Source organism: Peromyscus eremicus, chromosome 22 (genome assembly GCF_949786415.1).
Source record: "Peromyscus eremicus chromosome 22, PerEre_H2_v1, whole genome shotgun sequence".
Taxonomy (NCBI): domain Eukaryota; kingdom Metazoa; phylum Chordata; class Mammalia; order Rodentia; family Cricetidae; genus Peromyscus; species Peromyscus eremicus.
The window spans coordinates 34636317-34646595 of record NC_081437.1 but is presented as its reverse complement, the minus strand read 5'-3'; positions in this window follow the sequence as shown (position 1 = coordinate 34646595).

Below are 10279 nucleotides of genomic sequence, written 5' to 3'. Positions count from 1 at the left end.
CATTCTTAACGGGTAGGTAGATGGCCTGATGGGGCAGCGGAGCTACCAGGTGGTAGGGACCTGTAACTCTCATCTCCCTGGCAGGCTCTGGGTGTACAGTGTCTCCTCTTGGAGTTAGAATCCACAGTCCCCAAAGCTGACAGACATGATTAAAGAAGGACTTGGATGAATGTTTTTCATGGTTTGGTGCTGTCCGTGGTCTATACCCATGTAAAGCATTCGAGTCTGGAATGCTCTTCCTTGAGATTCTGGGCATGTGGAGGACAGAGACCACCCACCATTCAGTTTCAGTGTTAATACTCCCGACTCATAGACACTGGATATTTCTGCAGATGAGGGGATAGGCCTGCCAGTGGTAGATCCTGTAATAACTGCAGCGTGTATATGTGTATGTGTATGTGTATGTGTATGTGTATGTGTATGTGTATGTGTTTGTGTGTGTGTGTGTGTGTTTTGTGTGTGTGTGTGTGTGTGTGTGTGTGTATGCCCACGCACCTTGATAAATCATTATGCCTTAAGCAAGGCATGATGGTTCACAGCTGTAATGCCAGCACTTGGGAAGCTGACGCACAAGGACCAGAGAGAGTTCAAGGCCAGCCTGGGCTACATGGCAAGTTTGAGGCCATCCTGGGCAACTTATATAGTACTTATCTCCAAAGAAAACACTGGGAGGGGGAGCGGGAGGGGAAGGAGAAAAGGGGATCTTTGGCAATAGAGGGTAACGGATGGGTCATGAGAGTGTCATCCTTAGAAGAAGGTGGTGTCTGGAAGGAGACACGAGTGGGCTCAGACTGCTGGAAATGCTCATATCTAAGTATTAACTACATGGGGACACTCATTGAAATGGGGTGTGTATGTGTGTGTATGTTCAGGAGTGTGTACTTGTGTGTAGATGCATATACATGTGTGTGTAGAGTCCAGAGGTTGGTGGTGAGTCTCCTGGATTGCTCTCCATCTTACAGTTGTGGAGAGGTTCTCTTGCCGATCCTGGGATCACTAATTAGGCAAGGCAGGTTGTCAACAAGCCCAGGGCTTCTCTTGTCTCTGCCTCCACAGTGTTGAGATTACAGGTGAGTGTCATAGCCCCTGGTCTTTCTGTTGGAGTTCCAGGGGTCAAACTCAAGTCTCCATGCATCGCAGTCCCTGGCTGAGCCATCTCCCCAGTCCAGAATGCTTGATGTGACTTGGACATCTTGACATTTGTTTACTCTTTAATTTATGAGTTGACATGAAAATGTAACAGATGTGCTCTGAACAGCCGAGATCCTCTCCTCACCTAAGTGCCCATGAGTAGGTCAGCTATGGTCCTCATTCCCCATCGTCCATGAGAGCTGGCTACTACTAGTTCTCCCATACAGCCATATCATAGTCTGTCCTGGCTGGCAGGGAGCACAGTACAGCCATCCTCATTCACATCCTACAATCCTGATGTGCAAGAACACAGAATTCCTGCATTCCCTTTCTTTGCTTTCATTGGTTTCTCATGACTTCGGAAGCTCCTGCCCCTCCCCCTCACAGGTACATGGATAGGATCATTTCCACCACTTACCCTTGGCCTCTTCTAGACTGCTCCAGAAAGTCATTTCTAGTGCACCACTGGAGACAAACACCATTCCAGAGAACAATCCAGACACTTCCTTTCTCCTTGCTCTTATAGCTTGCTGATTCTGGGAATGGATTGGACTAGGGAGTCTCACCTCCTGGGACAGAACTGCTTCATTACTTCGATTTGTCATGGCTGCAACACATGCCCAAGAGAGGCAGTTCAAAGGAAGAAGGGTCCCTTTTGTCTTGCTGTGTGAGGCATTTCGGTCTACGGCTGGGCAGCGCCCTTGTTTCTGGTGATGGTGAGGCACCGTAATGAAGGAAAATCTAAGGAACACGTTACTCATTTACAAGAATCAGGAAGGAGAGTCGGGGAGAAAGGAGAGAAGAATAGAGAGAGATTGACTCAGGAAGGAGCCAGGGATAAGATGCCCCCTTTAAACCTCCACCCCAGTGATCGTGATCCACTTCCTCCAGTGAGGTCCCACCTCCCCCAACTAGTCTGATTTCATCTATAGGTCAGCTCACTGATAGTGCCGGCATGATCCAATCATCTCCTGCTAGTATTGTCAACTGGGGGCCAAGCTTCCACACCAGAGCCTGTGAGGGATTCAAGCATAATAACACTGACCTTCGGGACAGAGCCATAGCCGAGTTAGTCTGGAAATAGCTCGTGTCCATGATGGCACTCCTCTTTAACTTTGTGTGTGGTCTGAGACATATCACAGTCCTCTATGCTTGCTTCCTTATGCTCAAAGTGTTGACTTCAATACTTGCTTTAGGAAACTTTGAGGATTTTGCAGGAACATCAAAATAGATTTCTAAAATGGATAAAAGAATCAAAACATTGGATACCAGGTTCAGGTCCATTTTTCTATTGACTTATTCTGGGGTTATTGAGCATATCACAAGGGGGTAGGACTGTGCTGAATGCTCATCTCCGCAAGGACTTGAAGTTTCAGGAAAAAGACAAAACAAGATTATCTGTGTGGACATGAACAAGAAGCTGTGCAAAGTCCTGTGCTTTATAATACCTCAAAGTAAGAGCCGTATCATTTCATAGCCTCTCTGGGATCCTTTGCAAAACAGGAGTGTTGGGTGTATAGTATTCCCTTTCTACTTCGAATAGAAGAGACCCAGTCCTAGCAAAAAGAAATCGTTTTCTAAGTCTGTAAGGGGCAGAGTCTAGATTTGAGCCTAAGCTTCACTTTGTTGTTGCTTTTACTGTGTTATGTGTGCACAGGTGCATTTGTGTGTAGGTATGTGTGCACATGGATGTGTGTGTGTGGAGTCCTGGGGACCTCAGCTGCAGTTCGTCACATGCCGGCCACCTTGTTTTCTGAGACAGACTCTCCTACTGTCCTAAACTCATCTAGTTCGTGAGGCTCGCAAACCCCAAGGGTCTACCCGTTTCTGCCTCCCCAGCCGTGGTATTCCAAGTGTAGGTCACCATTCCTAGCTTTTTAAAACAAAGGTTCTGGGAATGAAATTCAGGCCCATAAGCTGACGCAGCAAGCATTCCCTAACTGAGCAATCTCCCCATCCCACTTTAAAATACTGTCTTTTTATTGTTGCTGTTGCTCCTATTTCTTTTGCTTACCTTGTGTCTCAGACCATCTGGCTATATTTCCTCCCATGCTACTAAAAACAATGGCAATGCCACATTTCCAAGAAGACCCTGTGATGGTCTGCGACATTTTCTTCTTCTATACTTTCGACTTATGTTCCAGCATTTTGGAGCTGATGGTAATTTCTTCTAAAGGACACTTGGTGCCTTTTTGAGCACACACACGACTTGCTGGTTTACTACCAAATCTTCACGTGTTTGGAGGCCTTTTAAAGGTGGTGAAACCCAACATGGGTACTGTAGTTGGGGTTTGCTCCAGTCCTGCTCGCACAGCAGGGTAGAGCTAAGAAGCTGCCTAATTATCCGAAGCAGTGCAGTGTGCCCAGCTCCACGCCGCAGGCACAACCTCAGCTGTGCTGCAACTGCTTAGCCCCCAGTGAGCAGCCTTGGAAGGTGCATTCTGCTGTGCCAAATACTCTATTATGTAAAATGTGTGATTTTCAATGTAGGAGCTTGTTTTAGCTGTGTTCTTATCAGATGAGAACACCCTAACAAAAAAGCCACACAGGGGAGAAGAGGGTTTATTCAGCTTCCAATTTCTGGCCACCTTCCATCACTGAGAAAAGTCAAGGCAGGAACCTCAAGGCAAGCTGGCTTGCCATTTTACACAGAATTATCTCTGACCAAGGAACTTCATCACAGCCAAAGAAATATGGAGGAAACCATGGAGAAATCTGCTTGCTAGTTGGCAGGCAGGATTATGAGTAGCTAGCTTTCTTAGTCAGTCAGGACCACTTGTCCAGGGAATGGCACCACCCACAGTGGGCTAGAGCACCCCCCACAGTGGGCTAGGGTACCCTCCACAGTAGGCTAGGCCCTCCCACATCCATCAGCAATCAAGATAGTTGTTCTATTGTGCCCATAGGCCAATATGATCTAGGCCAGCATTTCTCAACCTGTGGGTTACAATCATTGGAAAACATGTATTTCTGATGGCCTTAGAAACTGAAACACTGTTCAGTAGCAAAATTACAGTTATGAAGTAGCAGTGAAAATAAATTTATGCTTGGGGGTTTCGAAGACCACTGGAAATATGTGTTTTCTGATGGTCACAACCGACAGGTTGAGAAACGTGAACCTAAGCAGTTCCTTAATTGAGAATCTCTTCCCAGATAATTCTAGATTGCTTCAGTCTGACAGTTCAAGCTGGCCAGGGTGGAGGTATCAACGTTTTATGTGAGGATCTTGCTGGTTCCGCCTAGCCCTAAGGTCCCTCAAAAGCTGAATCTCACATTGCATTCTTGGCACCTCAGATGCCAAGACAAAAGAACAGGATGCTAACGGTATTAGGATCCTACAGGATGGCAGGCATAGGTTATTGGTATGAGAATGTAACTGACAGGTTTTAGGAAAGGGAAGATTTGTTTCTTTTGCTCATAGTTTCAGAGGTGAGAGGGCAGATAACAAGAGCTCACTTTATGGTGGACAGGAAAGTAGAGAGAAAGGGAATACAGGAAGTGATCAGGGAAAGAGAGAACCCCCAACTGACTACTTGACCCAACTATGCCCCTCCAAGTCACCTTTTCCCAGATCCCAACAATGCCTTCATATAGATGTAGTAAGGGATTAATCCACTCATTATAGTGGTGCCCTCAGGATCTAATTGTCTCTGGAAAATACCATATAGACACACCCAGAGGTGTGCCATGGAATCTGCACAGCCCTCCAATATACAATCCAATCAAGTTGGAAATTAAGAGCAGCCTTTGTACCTATTGCTACAGAGGCTGTGTAGTGATCATTACAATAGGTCACGGGCAGCCAACACTTTCCTCACTCACAAAGTATTTTAAAAACTATGGCGTCTACACTTAACTAACCTAAGACTCATAAAGAAATAAAAGCACATGGGTACTCCTGAAGTGTTTAAAGGTGCAATGATTCAATAATTTTGTCAAGGTCAAAGATTTCATTGATGTCAAGCAGAAAGTGAAATATGTAGCTTGATCAAGTCAGCTCACGCTTTGGACCACTGCTAGTGTCATACTTAGTGGACACTAAGTCAGTAGCATTTGCTAAGTTATTTGGAGAAAGGGAAGAAAGGAAGGGAGAGCGGGAGGCGAGGAAGCAGGGGAAGGTTGCAGAGAAGGAGAAATCAGAAGAAGGAAGCATAGAAGAAAGCATGCTGCCAGCGCTGACCGACTGTGAGGTAGTTGGGTTAGGACTAGGATGTGGTTATGAAGCCAGTGTGTGTTCATGACTTTGATGTGTTTGGAGAGTGATAGGGTTTGTAGGGAACCTATTGGTCCTGAAGACAGAATCAACTAGGTTAGAATTCCGACCCCGGAAACTACTCCAGATGACACTTACCTGCAGAGGCTCATGGGAAAACAAGAGATTCTGCGAGGGATATATTTATCAAAGAGTGTAACAAGCCTAGGTATGCAGTACATAAAACCTCTAATTATTTGTGAAGAAGAAACACCATGGCACATATGGATCTTCTCAGGGTTTTTATGCTGGTATAGAACCGTTGTTGGCAGCGAAGTGAGTTGTGTTTCCTATAAAGTAGACAACCCCCAGAGGAACCTTCATGCAGGACAGAGTGGGAACTCTCGGGTGCCGAGCCCTTCAGGACATGAACTGCTAATGCAGAGGGAGAACTTCCCAGTCTAAATCAGTGGCACCAGTCCCAGGCTTGGGGCTAGGGGGCTGGGGGTTACTAGTCACAGCATCTATGATGCGGACAGGGAAACACCATGTCTACTACCCCCTCAGTCAGATGCTGGCTTCCGTAGGGCATCCACATGGAGTCTAGAAATCGACTTTCAGACACAGAGAGCATCGTGTCCTGATGCTGAACACGGCTTGTTAGAGCTGAAGAGACGTCATGGACAACCTGGTCATCAGCTTGCTTATCGATGGATGCGGACAGTAAATATGACTCCGGAACACAGCTTAAGTGCCTACTCCAAGCCGGGTGGTACCATAACCGGTTTCCATCTCCAACCTGCACTCCTTCAGCTGCCCATCAACAGGGTCTTCCTCTGCTACCCCCCCCTCTAGAAAATTGCCATTCAGAGAAGTGGAGTTGATCTCATTCTCCACCCTGGCATCATCCTCCTCCTGCCTGACTGTGGTGCCACTGGCCGGTGCCCGACACACAGTGTGATGAGAAGCAAGTGTCTCTGTGAGCCGGAAGGGAGAGGGGCAGGTTGAGAAGATCCCTGCTCTAGATCTGCCGCTTGAGGACTGGGACTTGGGTAAGCACTTCTGAGTTTTCAAAGAAACAGGACCTACTCTGTCCCTGTGCACAGAAGGAAAGGTCATGTGGGACTTGCTGGGGAGGCATGGAGTCCTTGTTGCTCCTGAGTGCTGCGATTTCATTCATCTCAAAGTTTTATGGTCACCGCACGGACCCTTATCGTGGCTTCTGCTCTTTAGGGCATTTGCAGGTGTGCAACTTTTTATCCTTCTAGATCATTTCTCCTCGAAATTGCACATACAGAAGTTATTATTTTACTGTGATAGAAGTGACAAGGTATTATTAGACAGGGTATTACTAGAAGCTTTGTCTTCTAGAAGCCTCCAAGCTCTTCAGTGAGCACCCCTGACTCTCCATGTTCTTCTGCATTCATCTGATCAGGAGCCGGACTTCACTTGCTCTCTCTAGATGCTCTTTGTAACCTTGAATTCCTAGATGGTCTTAATAAAAAACCCAGAGCCAGATATTAGGGTATATGCTGAAAGACCAGAGAGACAAAGGCACAAGCCACCTCTTACCTCTAGGACTCCTCAGCCTGAAAAGCCCCAGACAAAAGGCTTCAGTTCCTGTCTCCTCACACCTTATATACCTTTCTCTGCCCAGCCATTAAAGGCATGTGCTTCTCAAGTGCTGGGATTAAAGGTGTGTACCACCACTGCCTGGCTCTGTTTCTCTCCTAGACTGAATCAATGTCATGTAGTCCAGGGTGGCTTTGAACTCACAGAGATCCAGATGGATCACTGCCTCCCGAATCCTGGGATTAAAGGTGTGTGCCACCACTGCCTGGCCTCTATGTTTAACTCTATGGCTTGTTCTGTACTCTGATCTTCAGGTAAATTTTATTAGGGTACACACTATATCACCACAGGTGTTCATTCTCCCTCAGTGTCCTTGACTTCCCTAAAAGTGATGCTTCAGGAGACATCAGCAGCAAGGTCCATGCTGTGAAAGGCCTGGGGAAACCAGCCACAGATGGGTGGCCTGATTTAGGACTGTCCCTGTGCTAGGCCATACTGGCCAGAGCTTCCTGGAGGGGGAGCCTCCAGCTGCTGGGTGGGCCTGGCTATCAGAAACACTTTCGCTTCATGACGCTCTCTCCATTGGCTCTTAGGGGGGGAATTCTGAGCCCAGCTTTTTAACGGTGTTCGAAATGTGGAAGCGACATTCCTTGATCCTTTTCTCTGTCTGCAAACTCCTTCTGCATTGTGTCTTATTAGTCCTATGAAACGATGGCGAGAAGACCCTCTAAATATTGCACGGCGCATCAACCAAATGATAAGGACTAACGTAAGGAGGCTGAACTCAGGCTCGAGTGTAAGATGGAGGGCATACGTCAATGATGTGATTTTTTTTTTTTTTTCCAACAAGGAACAATCAACTGTCACAGACGGGCATGTTGGTTTTGGAACTCAGAGTTCTAATTTGCATATACCCGTTTTCTTTGCTACCTCCCTGCCTGTCCCCTACAGAGCCCAGCGGCTCCTCTGCCTAACCTCACTTCAAGAGGCCTGTCTCAGCCCGGGGGCCCTCAGGGAAGAGGAGACTAGTCTGTCTCAGCTAGGCCTCTGAAAGGCAAACAGCTAGCTCCTGTCTCCCGGTTTAACGAGGAAGCCCCAAGTCAGGACGGCTGGTGCCAAGGTTTTATGGAGGCCGTGGGCCAAGGGGCCTCACCAGGAATTCAACCAGCCCTGCCTCTCTCCCCTGAGATCTGCAAAAGGCAAACGACTCTGGTAAAACCAGAGAACAATTTCCCAAGCAGGAGACTGGGAGCTTTTAACGAGCCAAGTGAGCCAGAATGGTCCTCTCCAGGTCCTGCAGCCCGGCTAATTAGATCACTGGTGTAAGGAGACTTTTGATGGGCACAAGACTGAGCAAAGTACGGTGGTTCAGAGGGCCAGGCCTGCCAGATTGAACAGTAGTGAAAGACTGGTCCCCACTGGGGTTGGAGGTATTCTGGAAAGTTCTTCTTCCTTTTCACCCTCTTCCTCTTCTTCCCTACATGGAGCCATGCCTCTGATCATGCTCAGTGCAGAGCTTTTAATTATTTAGAGACAGGCCAGGCATACAAAGCCTGCAAGTATTACTGAGGAAGGACAGAACATAGTCTCCATTATGTCACCCATCATTTAGTCTTGCCTCTTTTTTTTTCTCTTTTTATGGTAGTGTTTCCCTTGACTATGTCAGGCTAGATTTCAAAATACAAAATGACCTTGTTGGATACTTATGAGAGCTAATCCAGGAATTATCAAATAAGCTGGAAATAATGAGTGCATCTTTGAAGATCTACTGTTATATCTAAGGAGGAAAGGGCTGGGGGTGGGAGGGAAGAATGGAGAGGAGAATCATGCTGGCTTGGCTTTTATAAAAACAAATTACATTTTATTACAAATCAAAATACAGGAAGGTGAGAATTACTAAATGGTGGTGGGTTATTTTGCTGAGTCGGAAGGCTCTGAGCTGCCAATGCCAGTGCTTGAAAGATCTGCCCACATCTACCCATGTTTCAGAGCTGTGGATACAGGAATTCTGACCTAAAGGCCCTCTTCAAGCCAGGGAGAGAGACTTTATTAGAAACCAACTTGGATCTCAGAATCTAACCTTCCAGAATTGTAAGAGGGAGTGTTTGTTGCTTGAACCAATAAGTCTATGTCTATTTATTTTATTTCATGATTTTTGTTATAGCAACCTTCACAGACTAATACAGGGGCCCAGAGAATGCTGACATGATTTTACTGTGACCTTTGCTCGCAGGGAAATCTTTCACTTTCTGTCTACGAGGTTCTGAAACTCATGCCATGGATGCTCAACATCTCATGCCTTTCCTTCAAGTCGACTACATCTCCACCCTAGTCGTAGATTTCTGCTGGCAGAGAATTCTTTCCTCCTAATATTAGGCATGGTTGGGTGACACGAGATGACTAATCCATTAGGAGAAGGTTAAGTACTGTTGGCTTTGTATGGGATCAAAGGCTTTCAGAGCCATTGCATGCCTCTAACTCGACTCTTCTACTTCTACTGTGACGGTAATGTGTTCCAGATGTGGGCTCTGCTTTGGTCCAAATCCCAGAACGAGGAAGACACATGGAACCGAGTGAGACTGCCATGGCCAGCACATACTGAAAACAGTTGCTGTCAACTGTGACAGACTCATGAACCTGTGCCGTTGATGAGGTGTTGGTTATGACCGTCAGGGCAAACCGGGCCTCTGGCGACACACATCCACACAGCTGCCTTTCCTACTCTTGGTCCTCAGTGTTAATCCTGTCAGCCTTCCCCCATCTCACCTCCATTTTTACTTTTTCATCGGGATGTGTTTTTCTCCTTCTCTCAACTTTCGATGCTTAACTCAGATAGAGGTTTTGCAGGGTGCCTTCCACCAGGCCCTTGGGTTTGGTCCACTGCTGACATCTTCGATGTCTGGTGCATACCTTCATCACTGTATTCCCCAGCAGGAACAGCCTCTGTACGTGTCTCTCCAGACAGATGTTAGAGGGCAAAGCATCATGTATCACTCACTGTTCTCCAGTGCTGGCCTCAAAGCAGCATTGTGTATGGACAGGGCAAATCATCTGGACCCGACTCCAGCACAGGAGGCCTCACATCAGACACATCAATGGGAAGGAGGAACATTCCATGGGAGGCTCCTCAACAGGCACAAAGGATGCTACCAGCAACTGCCTGGGCCTTCTCTGTCTCCAGTGCTGCCCCATCATATCCAGTGCAGAAACACACGGCCCCAACAGAAGGTCAGGCACGCCCCTCCTGGCGAAGAAGGACCAGGGACTGGCTGGCAGGCAGTGTCTGGAATCCATGAGCCACCTCTGTCCCAGGTCACACACATCCACCACCACTCATCTCATTGAAAAGACCAAGGGGAGGGAAATGTCACACTCTCAAGCGCC